This window comes from Leptonychotes weddellii, chromosome 5 (genome assembly GCF_054177405.1).
Source record: "Leptonychotes weddellii isolate Sample4059 chromosome 5, ASM5417740v2, whole genome shotgun sequence".
In the NCBI taxonomy this organism is placed as follows: Eukaryota; Metazoa; Chordata; class Mammalia; order Carnivora; family Phocidae; genus Leptonychotes; species Leptonychotes weddellii.
Window position 1 is genome coordinate 105,214,679 of NC_138373.1, and position 13,039 is coordinate 105,227,717.

Sequence of the window (13,039 nt, forward strand, 5' to 3'; positions counted from 1 at the left end):
CTAAGAGTGAGGGAAGTCAAGGGCCTATGTTGGGGGTGATGGGTGGGGGTGGGGAAGGCCTAGAATAGGTGACACATGGTCAGATAGCCCAGAAAAGATAATCAAGAAGTGACTGGATTCCACTGAAGTCATTATGGATGGCTGCTTTCCTAAAATCCAGTACAGTTTTTAGTAGTAGTATCCTTTCTTCCCTTTCTGAAAACAGAAAATCTCTCTGAGCCTATCACAAGAGAATGGGTGTTTTGCAAACTGTGGACAAGGTTTGGGCCTGAGATTGCTCTGTCTTTCTCTGGAATTCATTAAGTGTTTGAGCTCTGAAGTCAGAGACCTGGGTTTGAATCCTTCTTTGCCACTTTCATCTATTTGAACTTGAATAAGTTACTTCTCTAAACCTTGATTTCCTCATCTATAAGATGGGCCCAGTAATAGTAATTAACTCAAAGGTTTGTTGTGAGGGTTAAATGCAGGAGTTCAGGTACAGCCTCAGCATAGAGCCTGGCCTGGACCACGCACTTGACTCATATTAGCTGCTACCATCCCCTCACCCTCTTTTCTATGTGGGTTAACCACTTTGGAGTTTATCCATGGTCTTTTCTTTGGTCAAGTCTCAATCTTCTCCCTGGTCTCTTGGCCATCTTCTCCTACCCTTAATCAGTAAGAAGTCAGGGAATACTAATACCAAATGCTTTTTCATGTCGTTAGGACAGAGTGGAATTAGGAAGGTCAACCTGCCACTGTAAAAAATATTACATAGATTAATACAGCTCTGCACCCATGATATGTTCTCATAAAGGCTGTTAAGTGGCTATTTTTATGTTGGGTAATTTTTAGATGACTTTCTTTATGATTCTGAAGTAATATTCTCATAGAAACAAGAATCACAGTTAAGGAAAGAGGAACTAATATTTGAATGTGAGGCACTTTCTGTATCCACATCTAATTTAATCCTCCCAGTCACCCAATAAAGAGGTCATTATTATTCCCATTTTATGGATTAAACAACTGAAACTCAGAATGGTTAAGTAATTCATTCAAAGTCACTCTTGTAGAGATGGGGGAACCTAAATGTGAATGTAGTTCTGCTGCCCAAACCTGCCCATTTTCTACTCATACTCAGTCCTACAAAATTTACACAGTACACATAATCCAGGTATTCCACTTTTGTCAATGGTTAATCTATGTGCATTTAAATTTCCCACACAAATTCCAGAAGAACTTGATTTATAAGTTCATATGATTGTATTAATTTATTTTAAAAATATTTTTCCTTATGATTTAAAACAATACATATCTACTTTAAGAAATTATTCATATTTCCTTCCATTAGTATGGTTTGTGAAAGCTGATTGTTGCCAAATAATAAAGAGAATGTACTATATGATTCTATTCATATGAAATTCTAGAACATGCAAGCTATTCCATAGTGACAGAAGTCAGACCAGTGGTTGCCTGGGCAGGACTGAGGGCTAGAGGGGAAGATGGCAAAGGCGCAAGAAGAAGAAACTTCTGGATGTGATGGATATGTTTTATTACCTTGACTGTGATGCTGGTTTTGCAAATGTATACTTATCCCAAAGTTTATGAAATTTTTAAAAAGTTATATATTAATAATCTACACACAGAAGTAGTGCTGCATTAAAAGTAAAAACAGTACAGGGACGCCTGGGTGGCTCAGTCGGTTAAGCGTCTGCCTTCGGCTCTGGTCATGATCCCAGGGTCGTGGGATCGAGCCCCGCATCGGGCTCCCTGCTCGGTGGGAAGCCTGCTTCTTCCTCTCCCTCTGTCTGCTCCTCCCCCTGCTTGTGCTCTTTCTCTCTCTCTCTGTCTAATAAATAAAATCTTAAAAAAAAAAAAAGTAAAAACTATCAATTTCACTAGATCTCATTGTATGTAAAAACATACCACTTTCTTTTTTAAAGATTTATTTATTTGTTTGAGAGAGAGAGAGCACGAGCGGGAGGGGCAGAGGAAGAGGGAGACAGAATCTCAGGCAGACTCTGCACTGAGTATGGAGCCCAGTATTGGGCTCGATTTCACACTGAGATCACCACCTGAGCTGAAACCAAGAGTTGGACACTTAACTGACTGCACCACACACGCGCCCCAAAACATAGTGCTTTTTGCACACCAGAGCAAAGCTGTCCCAAGAGGCTGTGAGCTGGCCAAAGGCCGGCTGTCTTACTGATCCTCAATCTCTATTGTGTAGTGCAGTGCCTGGGACAGACATTCTCAATGGAATGGAAGTAGATGTTTCTTTGGAATTACCACAAATTCCATAGAATTCAAATGTTCAAGCAGCTTGCTAAATACTCATCCGATGGCCTAAATTGAAAGAGCCATGTCAAGATGCTTTTGCAAATGTCTCGGTTCTCACTGGTTCCAGCTTTGCACTTAACCATAAACCCCGGGGAAGAAATGACACTGATCTGCTAACTGAAGTTGTTCTGGTGTCAACTGACTTTATGATTGTCTGTATCTACTTTGAAGAATAAGGCTCTAAGAGAACTGAGGACTGATAAACAGAACATCTATGAAAACAGTAAGCATTTAAGCTGCAGCTTGTAAGGGCAGGCTAACAATTGCAATCTTGTTAATATATACAGATGGGGAAGTATATATGATAGCATTTTCTCACACCCCATACCGACTATGCACCCTCAACACATGAGCTCCCATCTCACTCCCCTTTTATCATTAAAGCCATCTAATGCTAACTCCTACAACTTCCCTCCCCTTGACCTCTAAAATTTATTATAACCCTATGGCCTTTCCTCCAAGTCTCATGTTAATTAGAGGGGTATATGGCCTTACTACCTTTAGCACAACCTCTCCACTTCTTCCTCTCCATCTTCTTCCTTTTTACCCATTCTCACTTAAAATACCTTCCTTTGAGAGGCACCTGGGTGGCTCAGTCAGTTAAGCGGCTGCCTTCAGCTCAGGTCATGATCGCAGGGTCCTGGGAATGAGTCCCGCATTGTGCTCCCTGCTCGGCGGGGAGTCTGCTTCTCCCTCTCCCGCTCCCCCTGCTTGTGTTCTCTCGCTCGTTCTCTCGCTCTCCGTCAAATAAATGGGCAAAATCTTTAAAAAAAAAAAAACCTTCCTTTGAGTCTCTTTACCCTGAAATGTCTTAAATTCCCTCTCCCTTTCACTCCCTCATCTTTCCAAAGCCTCCTTCTGCATTCCCCATCTCAGTTTATGGAGTCACCATCCACAGTCTCTCAAGCTAAAACCTTTGCAATTATCCTCATTTATGTCAAGTTGATCATCCAGACTTGTGACCAACTGAATTGCATTTCAGAACAGTCTCTTGAAGACATTTCTCCTCTCTGCCCTGTTTTGGTTCAAACTCTGATCACCGGGTGCCTGGGTGGCTCAGTCGGTTAAGCGACTGCCTTCGGCTCAGGTCATGATCCCAGGGTCCTGGGATCGAGTTCCGCATCGGGCTCCCTGCTCAGTGGGGAGTCTGCTTCTCCCCCTGACCCTCCTCCCTCTCATGTGCTCTCTCTCTCTCAAATAAATAAATAAAATCTTTAAAAAAAAAAAAAAACTCTGATCACCAATACCCTGAACCCTTGCAACAGCCACCATTCACTTCTTTCTACCAGGTGTGTTCTATTCTACCACTACCACAACCAGAATTATCCTTCTAGAATATGAATCTGATTGGGTCCCTCCTCTGCTCAAACTTTGGCTCTGCATCTCTGTGAGATAGAGGTAAGCACTTGGGTGTGGCTCTAAGTGCCCATCAATTCAGCTCCCCATGGGCTCTTGTGAGGTTAATGCCGCATTGAGCTTCCTATGGTCCCAGGCTCTGTGAGACCACATGCTTATTTCATATGGAAAATTCTTACCCATCTTTCAATACTGCCTAACTAGCACCACTTCCAAGAACACTACACTGATACATTCCCCTCCAGAGAGTTAGATGCTCTCTCTCCTATGTACCCATAGCAATTTGTTTATATTTCTATTTTAAGATTTATTGTGTTCTTTTAAAGTTTTCGAAAAATCGCTCTTTCTCTACTACCCCTCTATGAACTAAGCTCATTCAGGACAAGACTCAAATTTTCTTTGTCTTTGTATTTGCCCAGAGCAATAATTGACATGTTACTAAAGGTCAATATGCATTTTGTTAAGGGACTGATCCAGTAGCAGTTTTCTTTCTTTTTTTTTTTTTTAAAGATTTTATTTATTTATTTGACAGAGACACAGCGAGAGAGGGAACACAATCAGGGGGAGTGGGAGAGAGAGAAGCAGGCTTCCTGCTGAGCAGGGAGCCTGATGTGGGGCTCGATCCCAGGACCCTGGGACCATGACCTGAGCCGAAGGCAGACACTTAACGACTGAGCCACCCAGGTGCCCCTCTTTTTTTTTTTTAAAGATTTTATTTATTTATTTGAGAAGGAGAGAGAGAATGAGAGAGAGAGAGAGCATGGGGGGGGAGGGTCAGAGGGAGAAGCAGACTCCCCGCCGAGCAGGGAGCCTGATGTGGGACTCGATCCCGGGACTCCAGGATCATGACCTGAGCCGAAGGCAGTCGCTTAACCAACTGAGCCACCCAGGCGCCCAGTAGCAGTTTTCTAATGGGCAGTCCCAGGCACTTAATGTGAAGTTAACAGGACTACTTTTCCAATGTGCAAGAGCAAGTGCATTAAGCGAATATGCTAGAGTTGCAGGGCAATATACCCCAAAGACAAATGCAAATGACATTGGCTCTTTTTCTATTATTTGGATTAACTGATGTTTTAGATTAATTGCAATTTTGGATGAACTCTGCCTCCACCTCCTTCCTGTAATATTGATCTAGTTGAGTATATAAATCCTTCCCTTAGCTTATCCACACAATTGTACTTCTTGAGCATGTTAAAGAGTTGGAAGTTAGTTATAAATACTGCCTCATTCTAGGATAACAGATTTGGGTGCTCTCTCCTAGCCTATGGTAAGTCATACTTAACAGACTTTGGTATGGATTTACTAAAGTTTTTGCTGGCTGATTTATTTTAAATCTTTAAATCTGTTTTTACCTTCTAACTCCAAAATTCTTTTTTTTTTTCCTGTTTTGTTTACTCCTATATCTCAAGCACTTGAAACAGTGATGGCACATAATAGGTATTTCATAAATATTTTTTGAATGAATGAATACATTTTTATCATTCTCAGATATTTCATATATTTGAATATATGAATATTCATATTTCACATATAAAAAAGAATATATATGACATAAATATAAATATTAAATAAGTAAAACAGAGAACTATGTGCTTCCCACCTAGCCAAGAAATAGACTATTATTAATATTAGTGAAGCTTCCTTTGTGTATCTATCTGATTGTATCCCTTTTCTCTCCTTCTGGAGAAAACCTCTATTCCAAATTTTGTGTTTATCATTCCTTGAATTTCATTATGTTTTACTACATGTAGATCCTTTGACAATAAATTATTTAAATTTTAATGTGCTTGAACTTTTGTAAAAATTCTATCATGATGTATGAATTCTTTGGTGACTTGCTTTTTTCTCTCAACATCCTGTTTATGAGATTCATCCTCATTGCAGCATATAACTTTAGCTCATCTTAACTGCTGTATTATAGTTAAAAAAGGGAATATACCACAATTTATTTAGCCATTTTCCTGTCAATAAATAGTCAAGTTGTTTTCAGATCTTTGTTTTTACAAACAATACTGTTATAAACATTGTTCTATATGTCTTCAGGAATGCATATGCAGAATTTTTTCTAGGATATATATATATTTAAGAATAGAACTGCTGGTCACAGATAATATCATATCAATGGTGAAAAACTGAAAGTTTTCTAAGACCAGGAAGAAGACAAAAGACAAGGATATCCACTCTTGCCACTTCCGTTCAACATAGTACGAGAAGGCCTAGCCAGAGCAATTAGACAAGAAAAAGAAATAAAAGGCATCCAAATAGGAAAGAAGGAAGTAAAATGATCTCTGTTCATAGATAATATGATCTTGTATGTAAAAGTCCTAAAGATTCCACCAAAAAACTGTTAGAACTGTTAGAACTAATAATCTCAGCTAAGTTGCAGGATATAAAATCAACACACTAAGATCAGTTGTGTTTCTACACATTAACAATGAACAATCAAAAGGAATATTAAGGGGGCGCCTGGGTGGCTCAGTTGGTTAAGCGACTGCCTTTGGCTCAGGTCATGATCCTGGAGTCCCGGGATCAAGTCCCACTTCAGGCTCCCTGCTCAGCAGGGAGTCTGCTTCTCCCTCTGACCCTCCCCCCTCTCATGCTCTCTCTCTCTCTATCTCATTCTCTCTCTCAAATAAATAAATAAAATCTTAAAAAAAAAAAAAAGGATATTAAGAAAATAATCCCAGGGGTGCCTGGGTGGCTCAGTCGTTAAGCATCTGCCTTCAGCTCAGGTCATGATCCCAGGGTCCTGGGATCGAGCCCCACATCAGGCTCCCTGCTTCTCCCTTTTCTGCAGGGCGCCTGCTTCTCCCTCTCCCACTCTCCCTGCTTATGTTCCCTCTCTCGCTGTGTCTCTCTCTGTCAAATAAACAAATAAAATCTTTAAAAAAAAAAAAGAAAATAATCCCATTTACAATAGCACCAAAAAGACAGGGCTGCCTGGCTGGCTCAGTTGGTATAGCATACAACTCTTGAGCTTGGGGTTATGAGTTTAAGCCCCATGTTGGGCATTTTGCTTACTTAAAAACAAAACAAAACAAAACACAATCTCAAAACGATAGCCTCAAAAAGAATAATATATATATATGTGTATACATACATTATACATACACAGTATGCATATACATATACATAGTGTCTGTGTATACACAGTGTCATAGTGTCTGTGTGTGTGTATTTTGAAATTTTTCTCTATATTATGATGTTTTGATATCTTAAAAAATCTTTCTGCCTGGGGAGAGGCTATCCCTCCTAAGGCTAGCCAATTCTTAGAGACAGCAAAGAGCCTAGCTAGGAACACGGCTTTGATATGCAAACTAACCAATCCAGGGCCATACCTCCTCTAGCTAGCTAATGCACACAGGAAGCAATATTCCCCTGCCTTAATCATCCCAAGGCCAGCTACCAGGAAACTAGAGACCACTTCTATAGCCCAAAATCTATTAAAATTATTCAAACTAGCTAATCATAACTTGTTCACCATGTCCTGCCTTGCCTTTTGCATGGAAACCCCAATAAAGGCCATGGCTTAAACTTTACCCTCACTCCCATCTTCTGCATCCTGACCACCTTGATGGTTTTACATGCGGCCCTGCATGGCATGGCATGCCTCCTGTTTCTAGGACTTGTGAGCACAAGAAATTTTGTTTTGCTGAGCCTCTCCTCTGCCTCTTCTTGTGGCCACATCTGACTGACAATGTCATAAACAAAATATAAAACAATAAACCTAACCAAAGAGGCAAAAAACTTGTACACTGAAAACTACAAAACAGTGCTAAAAGAAATTAAAGAAGATACAAATAAATGGAAAGACATCGCATGTTCATGGGTTAGAAGAATTAATATTGTTAAAATGTCCATGCTACCCCAAATGATCTATAGATTCAATGCATTCCTCATCAAAATCCTAATGGCATTTTTGCAGAAATAGGAAAAAAACATTCTACAATTCATATGCAATCTCAAAAGACCCCCAAATAGCCAAAACAATCTTCACAAAGAAAAACAAAACTGGAAGCCTCATACCCCCTGATTTCAAAACATATTACAAAGTTACAGTAATCACAACAGTGTGGTACTAACATAAAGCCAGACATATAGACCAATGGAACAGAATAGAGAACCTGGTAATAAACCCTCATATATTGGTCTAATGATCTTTGACAAAGATGCCAAGTCTACACAATGGGGAAAGGATAGCCTCTTTAACAAATGGTGTTGGGAAGATTGGCTCTCCACATGCAAAAGAATAAAGTTGGACCCTTACCTTATACCATATCCAAAAATTAAGTCAAAATGAATTAAAGACCTAAATGTAAGACCTGAAACTATAAAGCTCTCAGAAAACATAAAGGAAAAGCTTTATGTGTTGGATTTGGCAATGGTTCCTTGGATATGACCCCAAAGCACAGGCAACAGAAACAACAATAGACAAATGTGACTGCATCAAACTTAAAAGTTTCTGTACAGCAAAGGAAACAATAAGCAGTTGAAAAGACAACCTACGGAATGGGAGAAAATATTTGCAAACCACATATCTGATAAGCGGTTAGTATCTAGGGGCACCTGAGTGGCTCAGTCGTTAAGCGTCTGCCTTCCGCACAGGTCGTAGTCCCAGGGTCCTGGGATCAAGCCCCACACTTGCTTCTCCTTCTGCCTCTCTCTCTCTCTCATGAATAAATAAATAAAATCTTAAAAAAAAAAAAAAAGAGGGGCGCCTGGGTGGCTCAGGCGTTAAGCGTCTGCCTTTGGCTCAGGTCATGATCCCAGGTCCTCGGATCGAGCCCCGCATCAGGCTCCCTGCTCGGCGGGAAGCCTGCTTCTCCCTCTCCCACTCCCCCTGCTTGTGTTCCTTCTCTCGCTGTGTCTCTCTCTGTCAAAATAAATAAATAAAATCTTTAAAATATATATATATATAAATAAATAAATAAAAGAAAAGACAACCTACGGAATGGGAGAAAATATTTGCAAACCACATATCTGATAAGCGGTTAGTATCTAGGGGCGCCTGGGTGGCTCAGGTGTTAAGCGTCTGCCTTCGGCTCAGGTCATGATCCCGGGGTCCTGGGATCAAGCCCCACACTGGGCTCCCTGCTCAGCAGGAAGCCTGCTTCTCCCTCTCCCCCTCCCCCTGCTTGTGTTCCCTCTCTCGCTGTGTCTCTCTCTGTCAAATAAACAAATAAAATCTTAAAAAAGAAAAGAGGTTAGTATCTAGAATATACGAAGAAACTATAACTCAACAATGAAAAGATCCAATTAGAGGGGCGCCTGGGTGGCTTAGTCAGTTAAGCGTCCGACTCTCGATTTTGGCTCAGGTCATGATCTCAGGGTTGTGAGATGGAGCCCCACATCAGGCTCTGCGCTGGGTGTGGAGCCTGCTTAAGATTCTCTCTCTCTCTCCCCTGTGCCCCTCCCCCTCCTTCTCTTTTTTTTTTTTAAGATTTTATTTATTTATTTGGCAGAGAGAGAGAGCGAGAGCAGGAACACAAGCGGGGGAGTGGGAGAGGGAGAAGCAGGCTTCCCGCGGAGCAGGGAGCCCGATGCAGGGCTCGATCCCTGGACCCTGGGATCATGACCTGAGCGGAAGGCAGACGCTTAACGACTGAGCCACCCAGGCGCCCCTCCTTCTCTTTCTCTTAAAAAAAAAAAAAGAGATCCAGTTAGAAAATGGGCAAAGGACTTTAATAAACATTTACTCAAAGAAGATATACATATTGCCAAAAAGTATATGCAAAGCTGCTAAATATTATAATCATTAGGGAAATGCAAATCAAAACCACAATGAGCTACCACCTCACATCTGTTAGGATGGCCAATATAAAAAAAAACAACAACCAGAAAATAACAAATGTTAAAAAAAAAGAAGAAAATGACAAATGTTAGTGAAGATATAAATAAATTGGGATCTTTGTGCTGCTTCCTGGGGGAATGTAAAATGGGGCAGCCACTATGGAAAACAGGAATACAGTATGGAGTTTCCTCAAAAAAAAAAAAAAATAGAATTATCATATGACCAAGCAGTCTCATTTCTGGGTATTTATCCCAAAGAGTTGAAGAAAAGATCTCAGAGAGATATTTGCATACCCATGTTCATTGCAGCATTATTCATAATTACCAAGAACTGGAAACAATCTATCCATCATCAGATGAACGGATAAAGAAAATGTACATACGATATACATATAATAATTTTCATATAATGGAATTATATTGCAAATCTTGTCATATGCTTTAACATGGATAAATCTTGGGGCACCTGGATGGCTCGGTTAGTTGAGCATCTGCCTTCGGCTTGGGCTGTGATCCCCGAGTCCTGGGATCGAGCTGCGTGTGGGGCTCCCTGCTCAGCGGGAACCTGCTTCTCCCTCTCCCTCTGCTGCTCCCCCTGCTTGTGGTCTCTCACTCTCTTTCTCTCTCAAATACATAAATAAAATCTTTTAAAAAACAGTGGATAAATCCTGAAGACATTATGTTAAGTGAAGCAAGTCAGTCACAAAAAGACAAATACTGCATGATTTCACTTTTAGGAGATATCTAAAATAGTCAAACTCTTACAAACAGAAAATAGAATGATGGTTGCCAGGGGCTGGGATGGGGGGAGAGAGGGAGTTATTCAAAGGTATAGAGTTTCGGTTTTGCAAAATGAAAGAATTCTAGACATCTATTGCACAACAGGGTACATACAGTTAACACTGCTATACTGTACAGTTAAGATTAAGATGATAAATTTTATGTTATATTTTTAAACCCCTCCCCCCACAAAGGGTGAACAGAATTTCTGGGTAATAGGGTGTGCGTATCTTCAACTTTAGAATATAAAACTAAATTGCTTTCAAATTGGTTGTGCCAATTACCCTATCACTAGCACTATATAAAAATTTTGCTCCACATCCTCACCAGCATTTGGTATTGTCATGTTTTTAAAATTTCACCCCCGATGGATTGTTTTAATTTGCATTTTATTGATTACTAGAGACTTTGAGTCTCTTTTCAGATGTTTATTGGCTATTTGGATTTCCACTTAAGTGAATGACCTATTCATGTCTTTTGCCCATTTTTCTATTTTTTTTTAAAGATTTTTTATTTATTTATTTGACAGAGAGAGCGAGAGAGGGAACACAAGCAGGAGGAGTGGGAGAGGGAGAAGCAGGCTTCCTGCGGAGCAGGGAGCCCGATGCGGGGCTCGATCCCAGGACCCTGGGATCATGACCTGAGCAGAAGGCAGATGCTTAACGACTGAGCCACCCAGGCGCCCCCCATTTTTCTATGGTTCTGTTTATCTTTTCAATTGATTTTTATCAGTTCTTTATATATTCTATGAGCAAATCCTTTGTAGCAAATATCCCCCAGTTTGTGCCTTCTCTTGTCACTTTTTAAATGAAGACATTTAAAGAAAATAATCTTTTTTTTAAAAAAAGATTTTATTTATTTATTTGACACAGAGAGAGAGAGAGAGAGAGCATAAGCAGGGGGAGTGGCAGGCAGGCAGAGGGAGAGGCAGGTTCTGTGCTGAGCAAGGAGCCCGATGTGGGACTCGATCCCAGGACCCCGGGATCATGACCTGAGCCGAAGGCCGACGCTTAACGACTGAGCCACGCAGGCGCCCGAAAATAATCTTTTTATGTAGTCAAATTTTCCTGTCTCTTCCAATATGATTTACTCTGTATCTTGGTTTAAGAATTTTTTTTTTACCCTGAGGTCACAAAGACTTTCTATGTTTTCTCCTAAAACATTAAAGTTGTGGTGAAATTGAATTTTGAAGAGGTGTGAGAACCTGGAATGGTAAATCAAGAGAGCAGCTTTCCTTCTTTCATAGGATGCAGATGCCCAAAGTGGTCTATCTACATGGAGTTAGAGCAAAGTGGCTGCAGGGGGAGTTGGTCTAACCTCAGGAAGAGTTTCCTGTCAGTGAGGGTTAGCAAAGTTTCATTGGCTTATTGAAGCAATAGAGTCTATTGCATTTTGTTTGGTAGCAGGGGGTGGTTGCTTGGGGATTGCTGAACACTAGAGAGATTATAATTCAACTGGAAGGGAAGAGGTGAAGAGGCAAGGGACAGACAAAATGCTTGTCAGTTCTCTGTGAACCTAAATATATCACTAACAGGCTGCAAGGAGCAAACTAAAAATAAGTGTGTACAGCTCTATCTCTGCTTCCATACTTACCCCTTATCTTTCACTTAGAACTTTCTATCTAGCAGAAATAAAACAATCTCAAGAGATTATGGCCAAAACCACAGTGGAAAGGATTTTTTAAAAAAGTACAGCATTGAGTTAGAAATACTCTACTTGAGGACCAGCAGAAGTGGGGACCTTCTCTGGAGCCTTTCAAAGTCAGACTAAAATGATTTTGAGTGGAGGGAGGAGACCTCTGGAGCTGTTTGGATCTCTGCAGAGGGTTTTTTTCAGTCTCATGATTGGGTCACCTGAAAAGTCCTTCTTGTTCTACTTAACCCAGGCTGGCTGCCCCCAACAAGGAGGACCTTTCAAAAGGAGCCAGTAGAGAAGGTTTAGGAAAGACAAGGAGACAGAAAGCCTGGCCCCTATAGGAAAGCAGAAGGAGTAGGAGTAAGAAGAAAAGCCCTAGAGGAATAGACTGACAGAGTGGGGATGAATGACACTCCTGGCTCCTCCAAAGGGACATCACCATCCATCTTTAGTTTTTCATCCTAAGCTAGTGAAGGGGAGCAAGAGAGGAAGGACAATGCAGTGTAAATTATTACACAGTCCTTGGCTTTCAGAGTACCACCAGTAAAAGAGATTTATGGAGTGAAAACTTTAAGCATAGGGTTCTAGAAAATGCTCACACCACCTTCAGGCACACTTATCAACTACATCTGTGCACTCATGCACGCGCCCCTCTCCATGTGCACACACATACATTCATGCCCACAGAAACAGCCCGTATGCAATAGTGTGCACCATAATTCCACTACACTTCAGAAACAACCCTGTCCATTCTTCTGTTTCCACCAGGCTCCAGGGTAGATCCAACCACTGATGTGAGTTTTGTTCCGGTTGGCATGGAATGAGAGGGCACCTATAAAAGAGATGAGGAGTTGCAGAAGTTGCACTAAGGAATATCAAATTGAATATGGGGAATGATTTTTCTTGAGGAAGGGCATGGAGGAAAGCAGTGTTTCATGCAAGTTACTCTGTTAGCTATATGTAAGAGGGAGTTAACTTTTTACCACTAGAGACAGGAAGAGTGAGAAGGAGACTATGCCTTTGAACAGATACATAAAGCGACTCTTGGAAATGTCAGCTAAAAACAAGGACTGTAACTGCCAGGACTGACACATTGATCCTGGGTGATGTGTATCTGTCTCCTGTCCTCTTCTTTCTATTTCCAATTTCTTGGGAGTCGGGG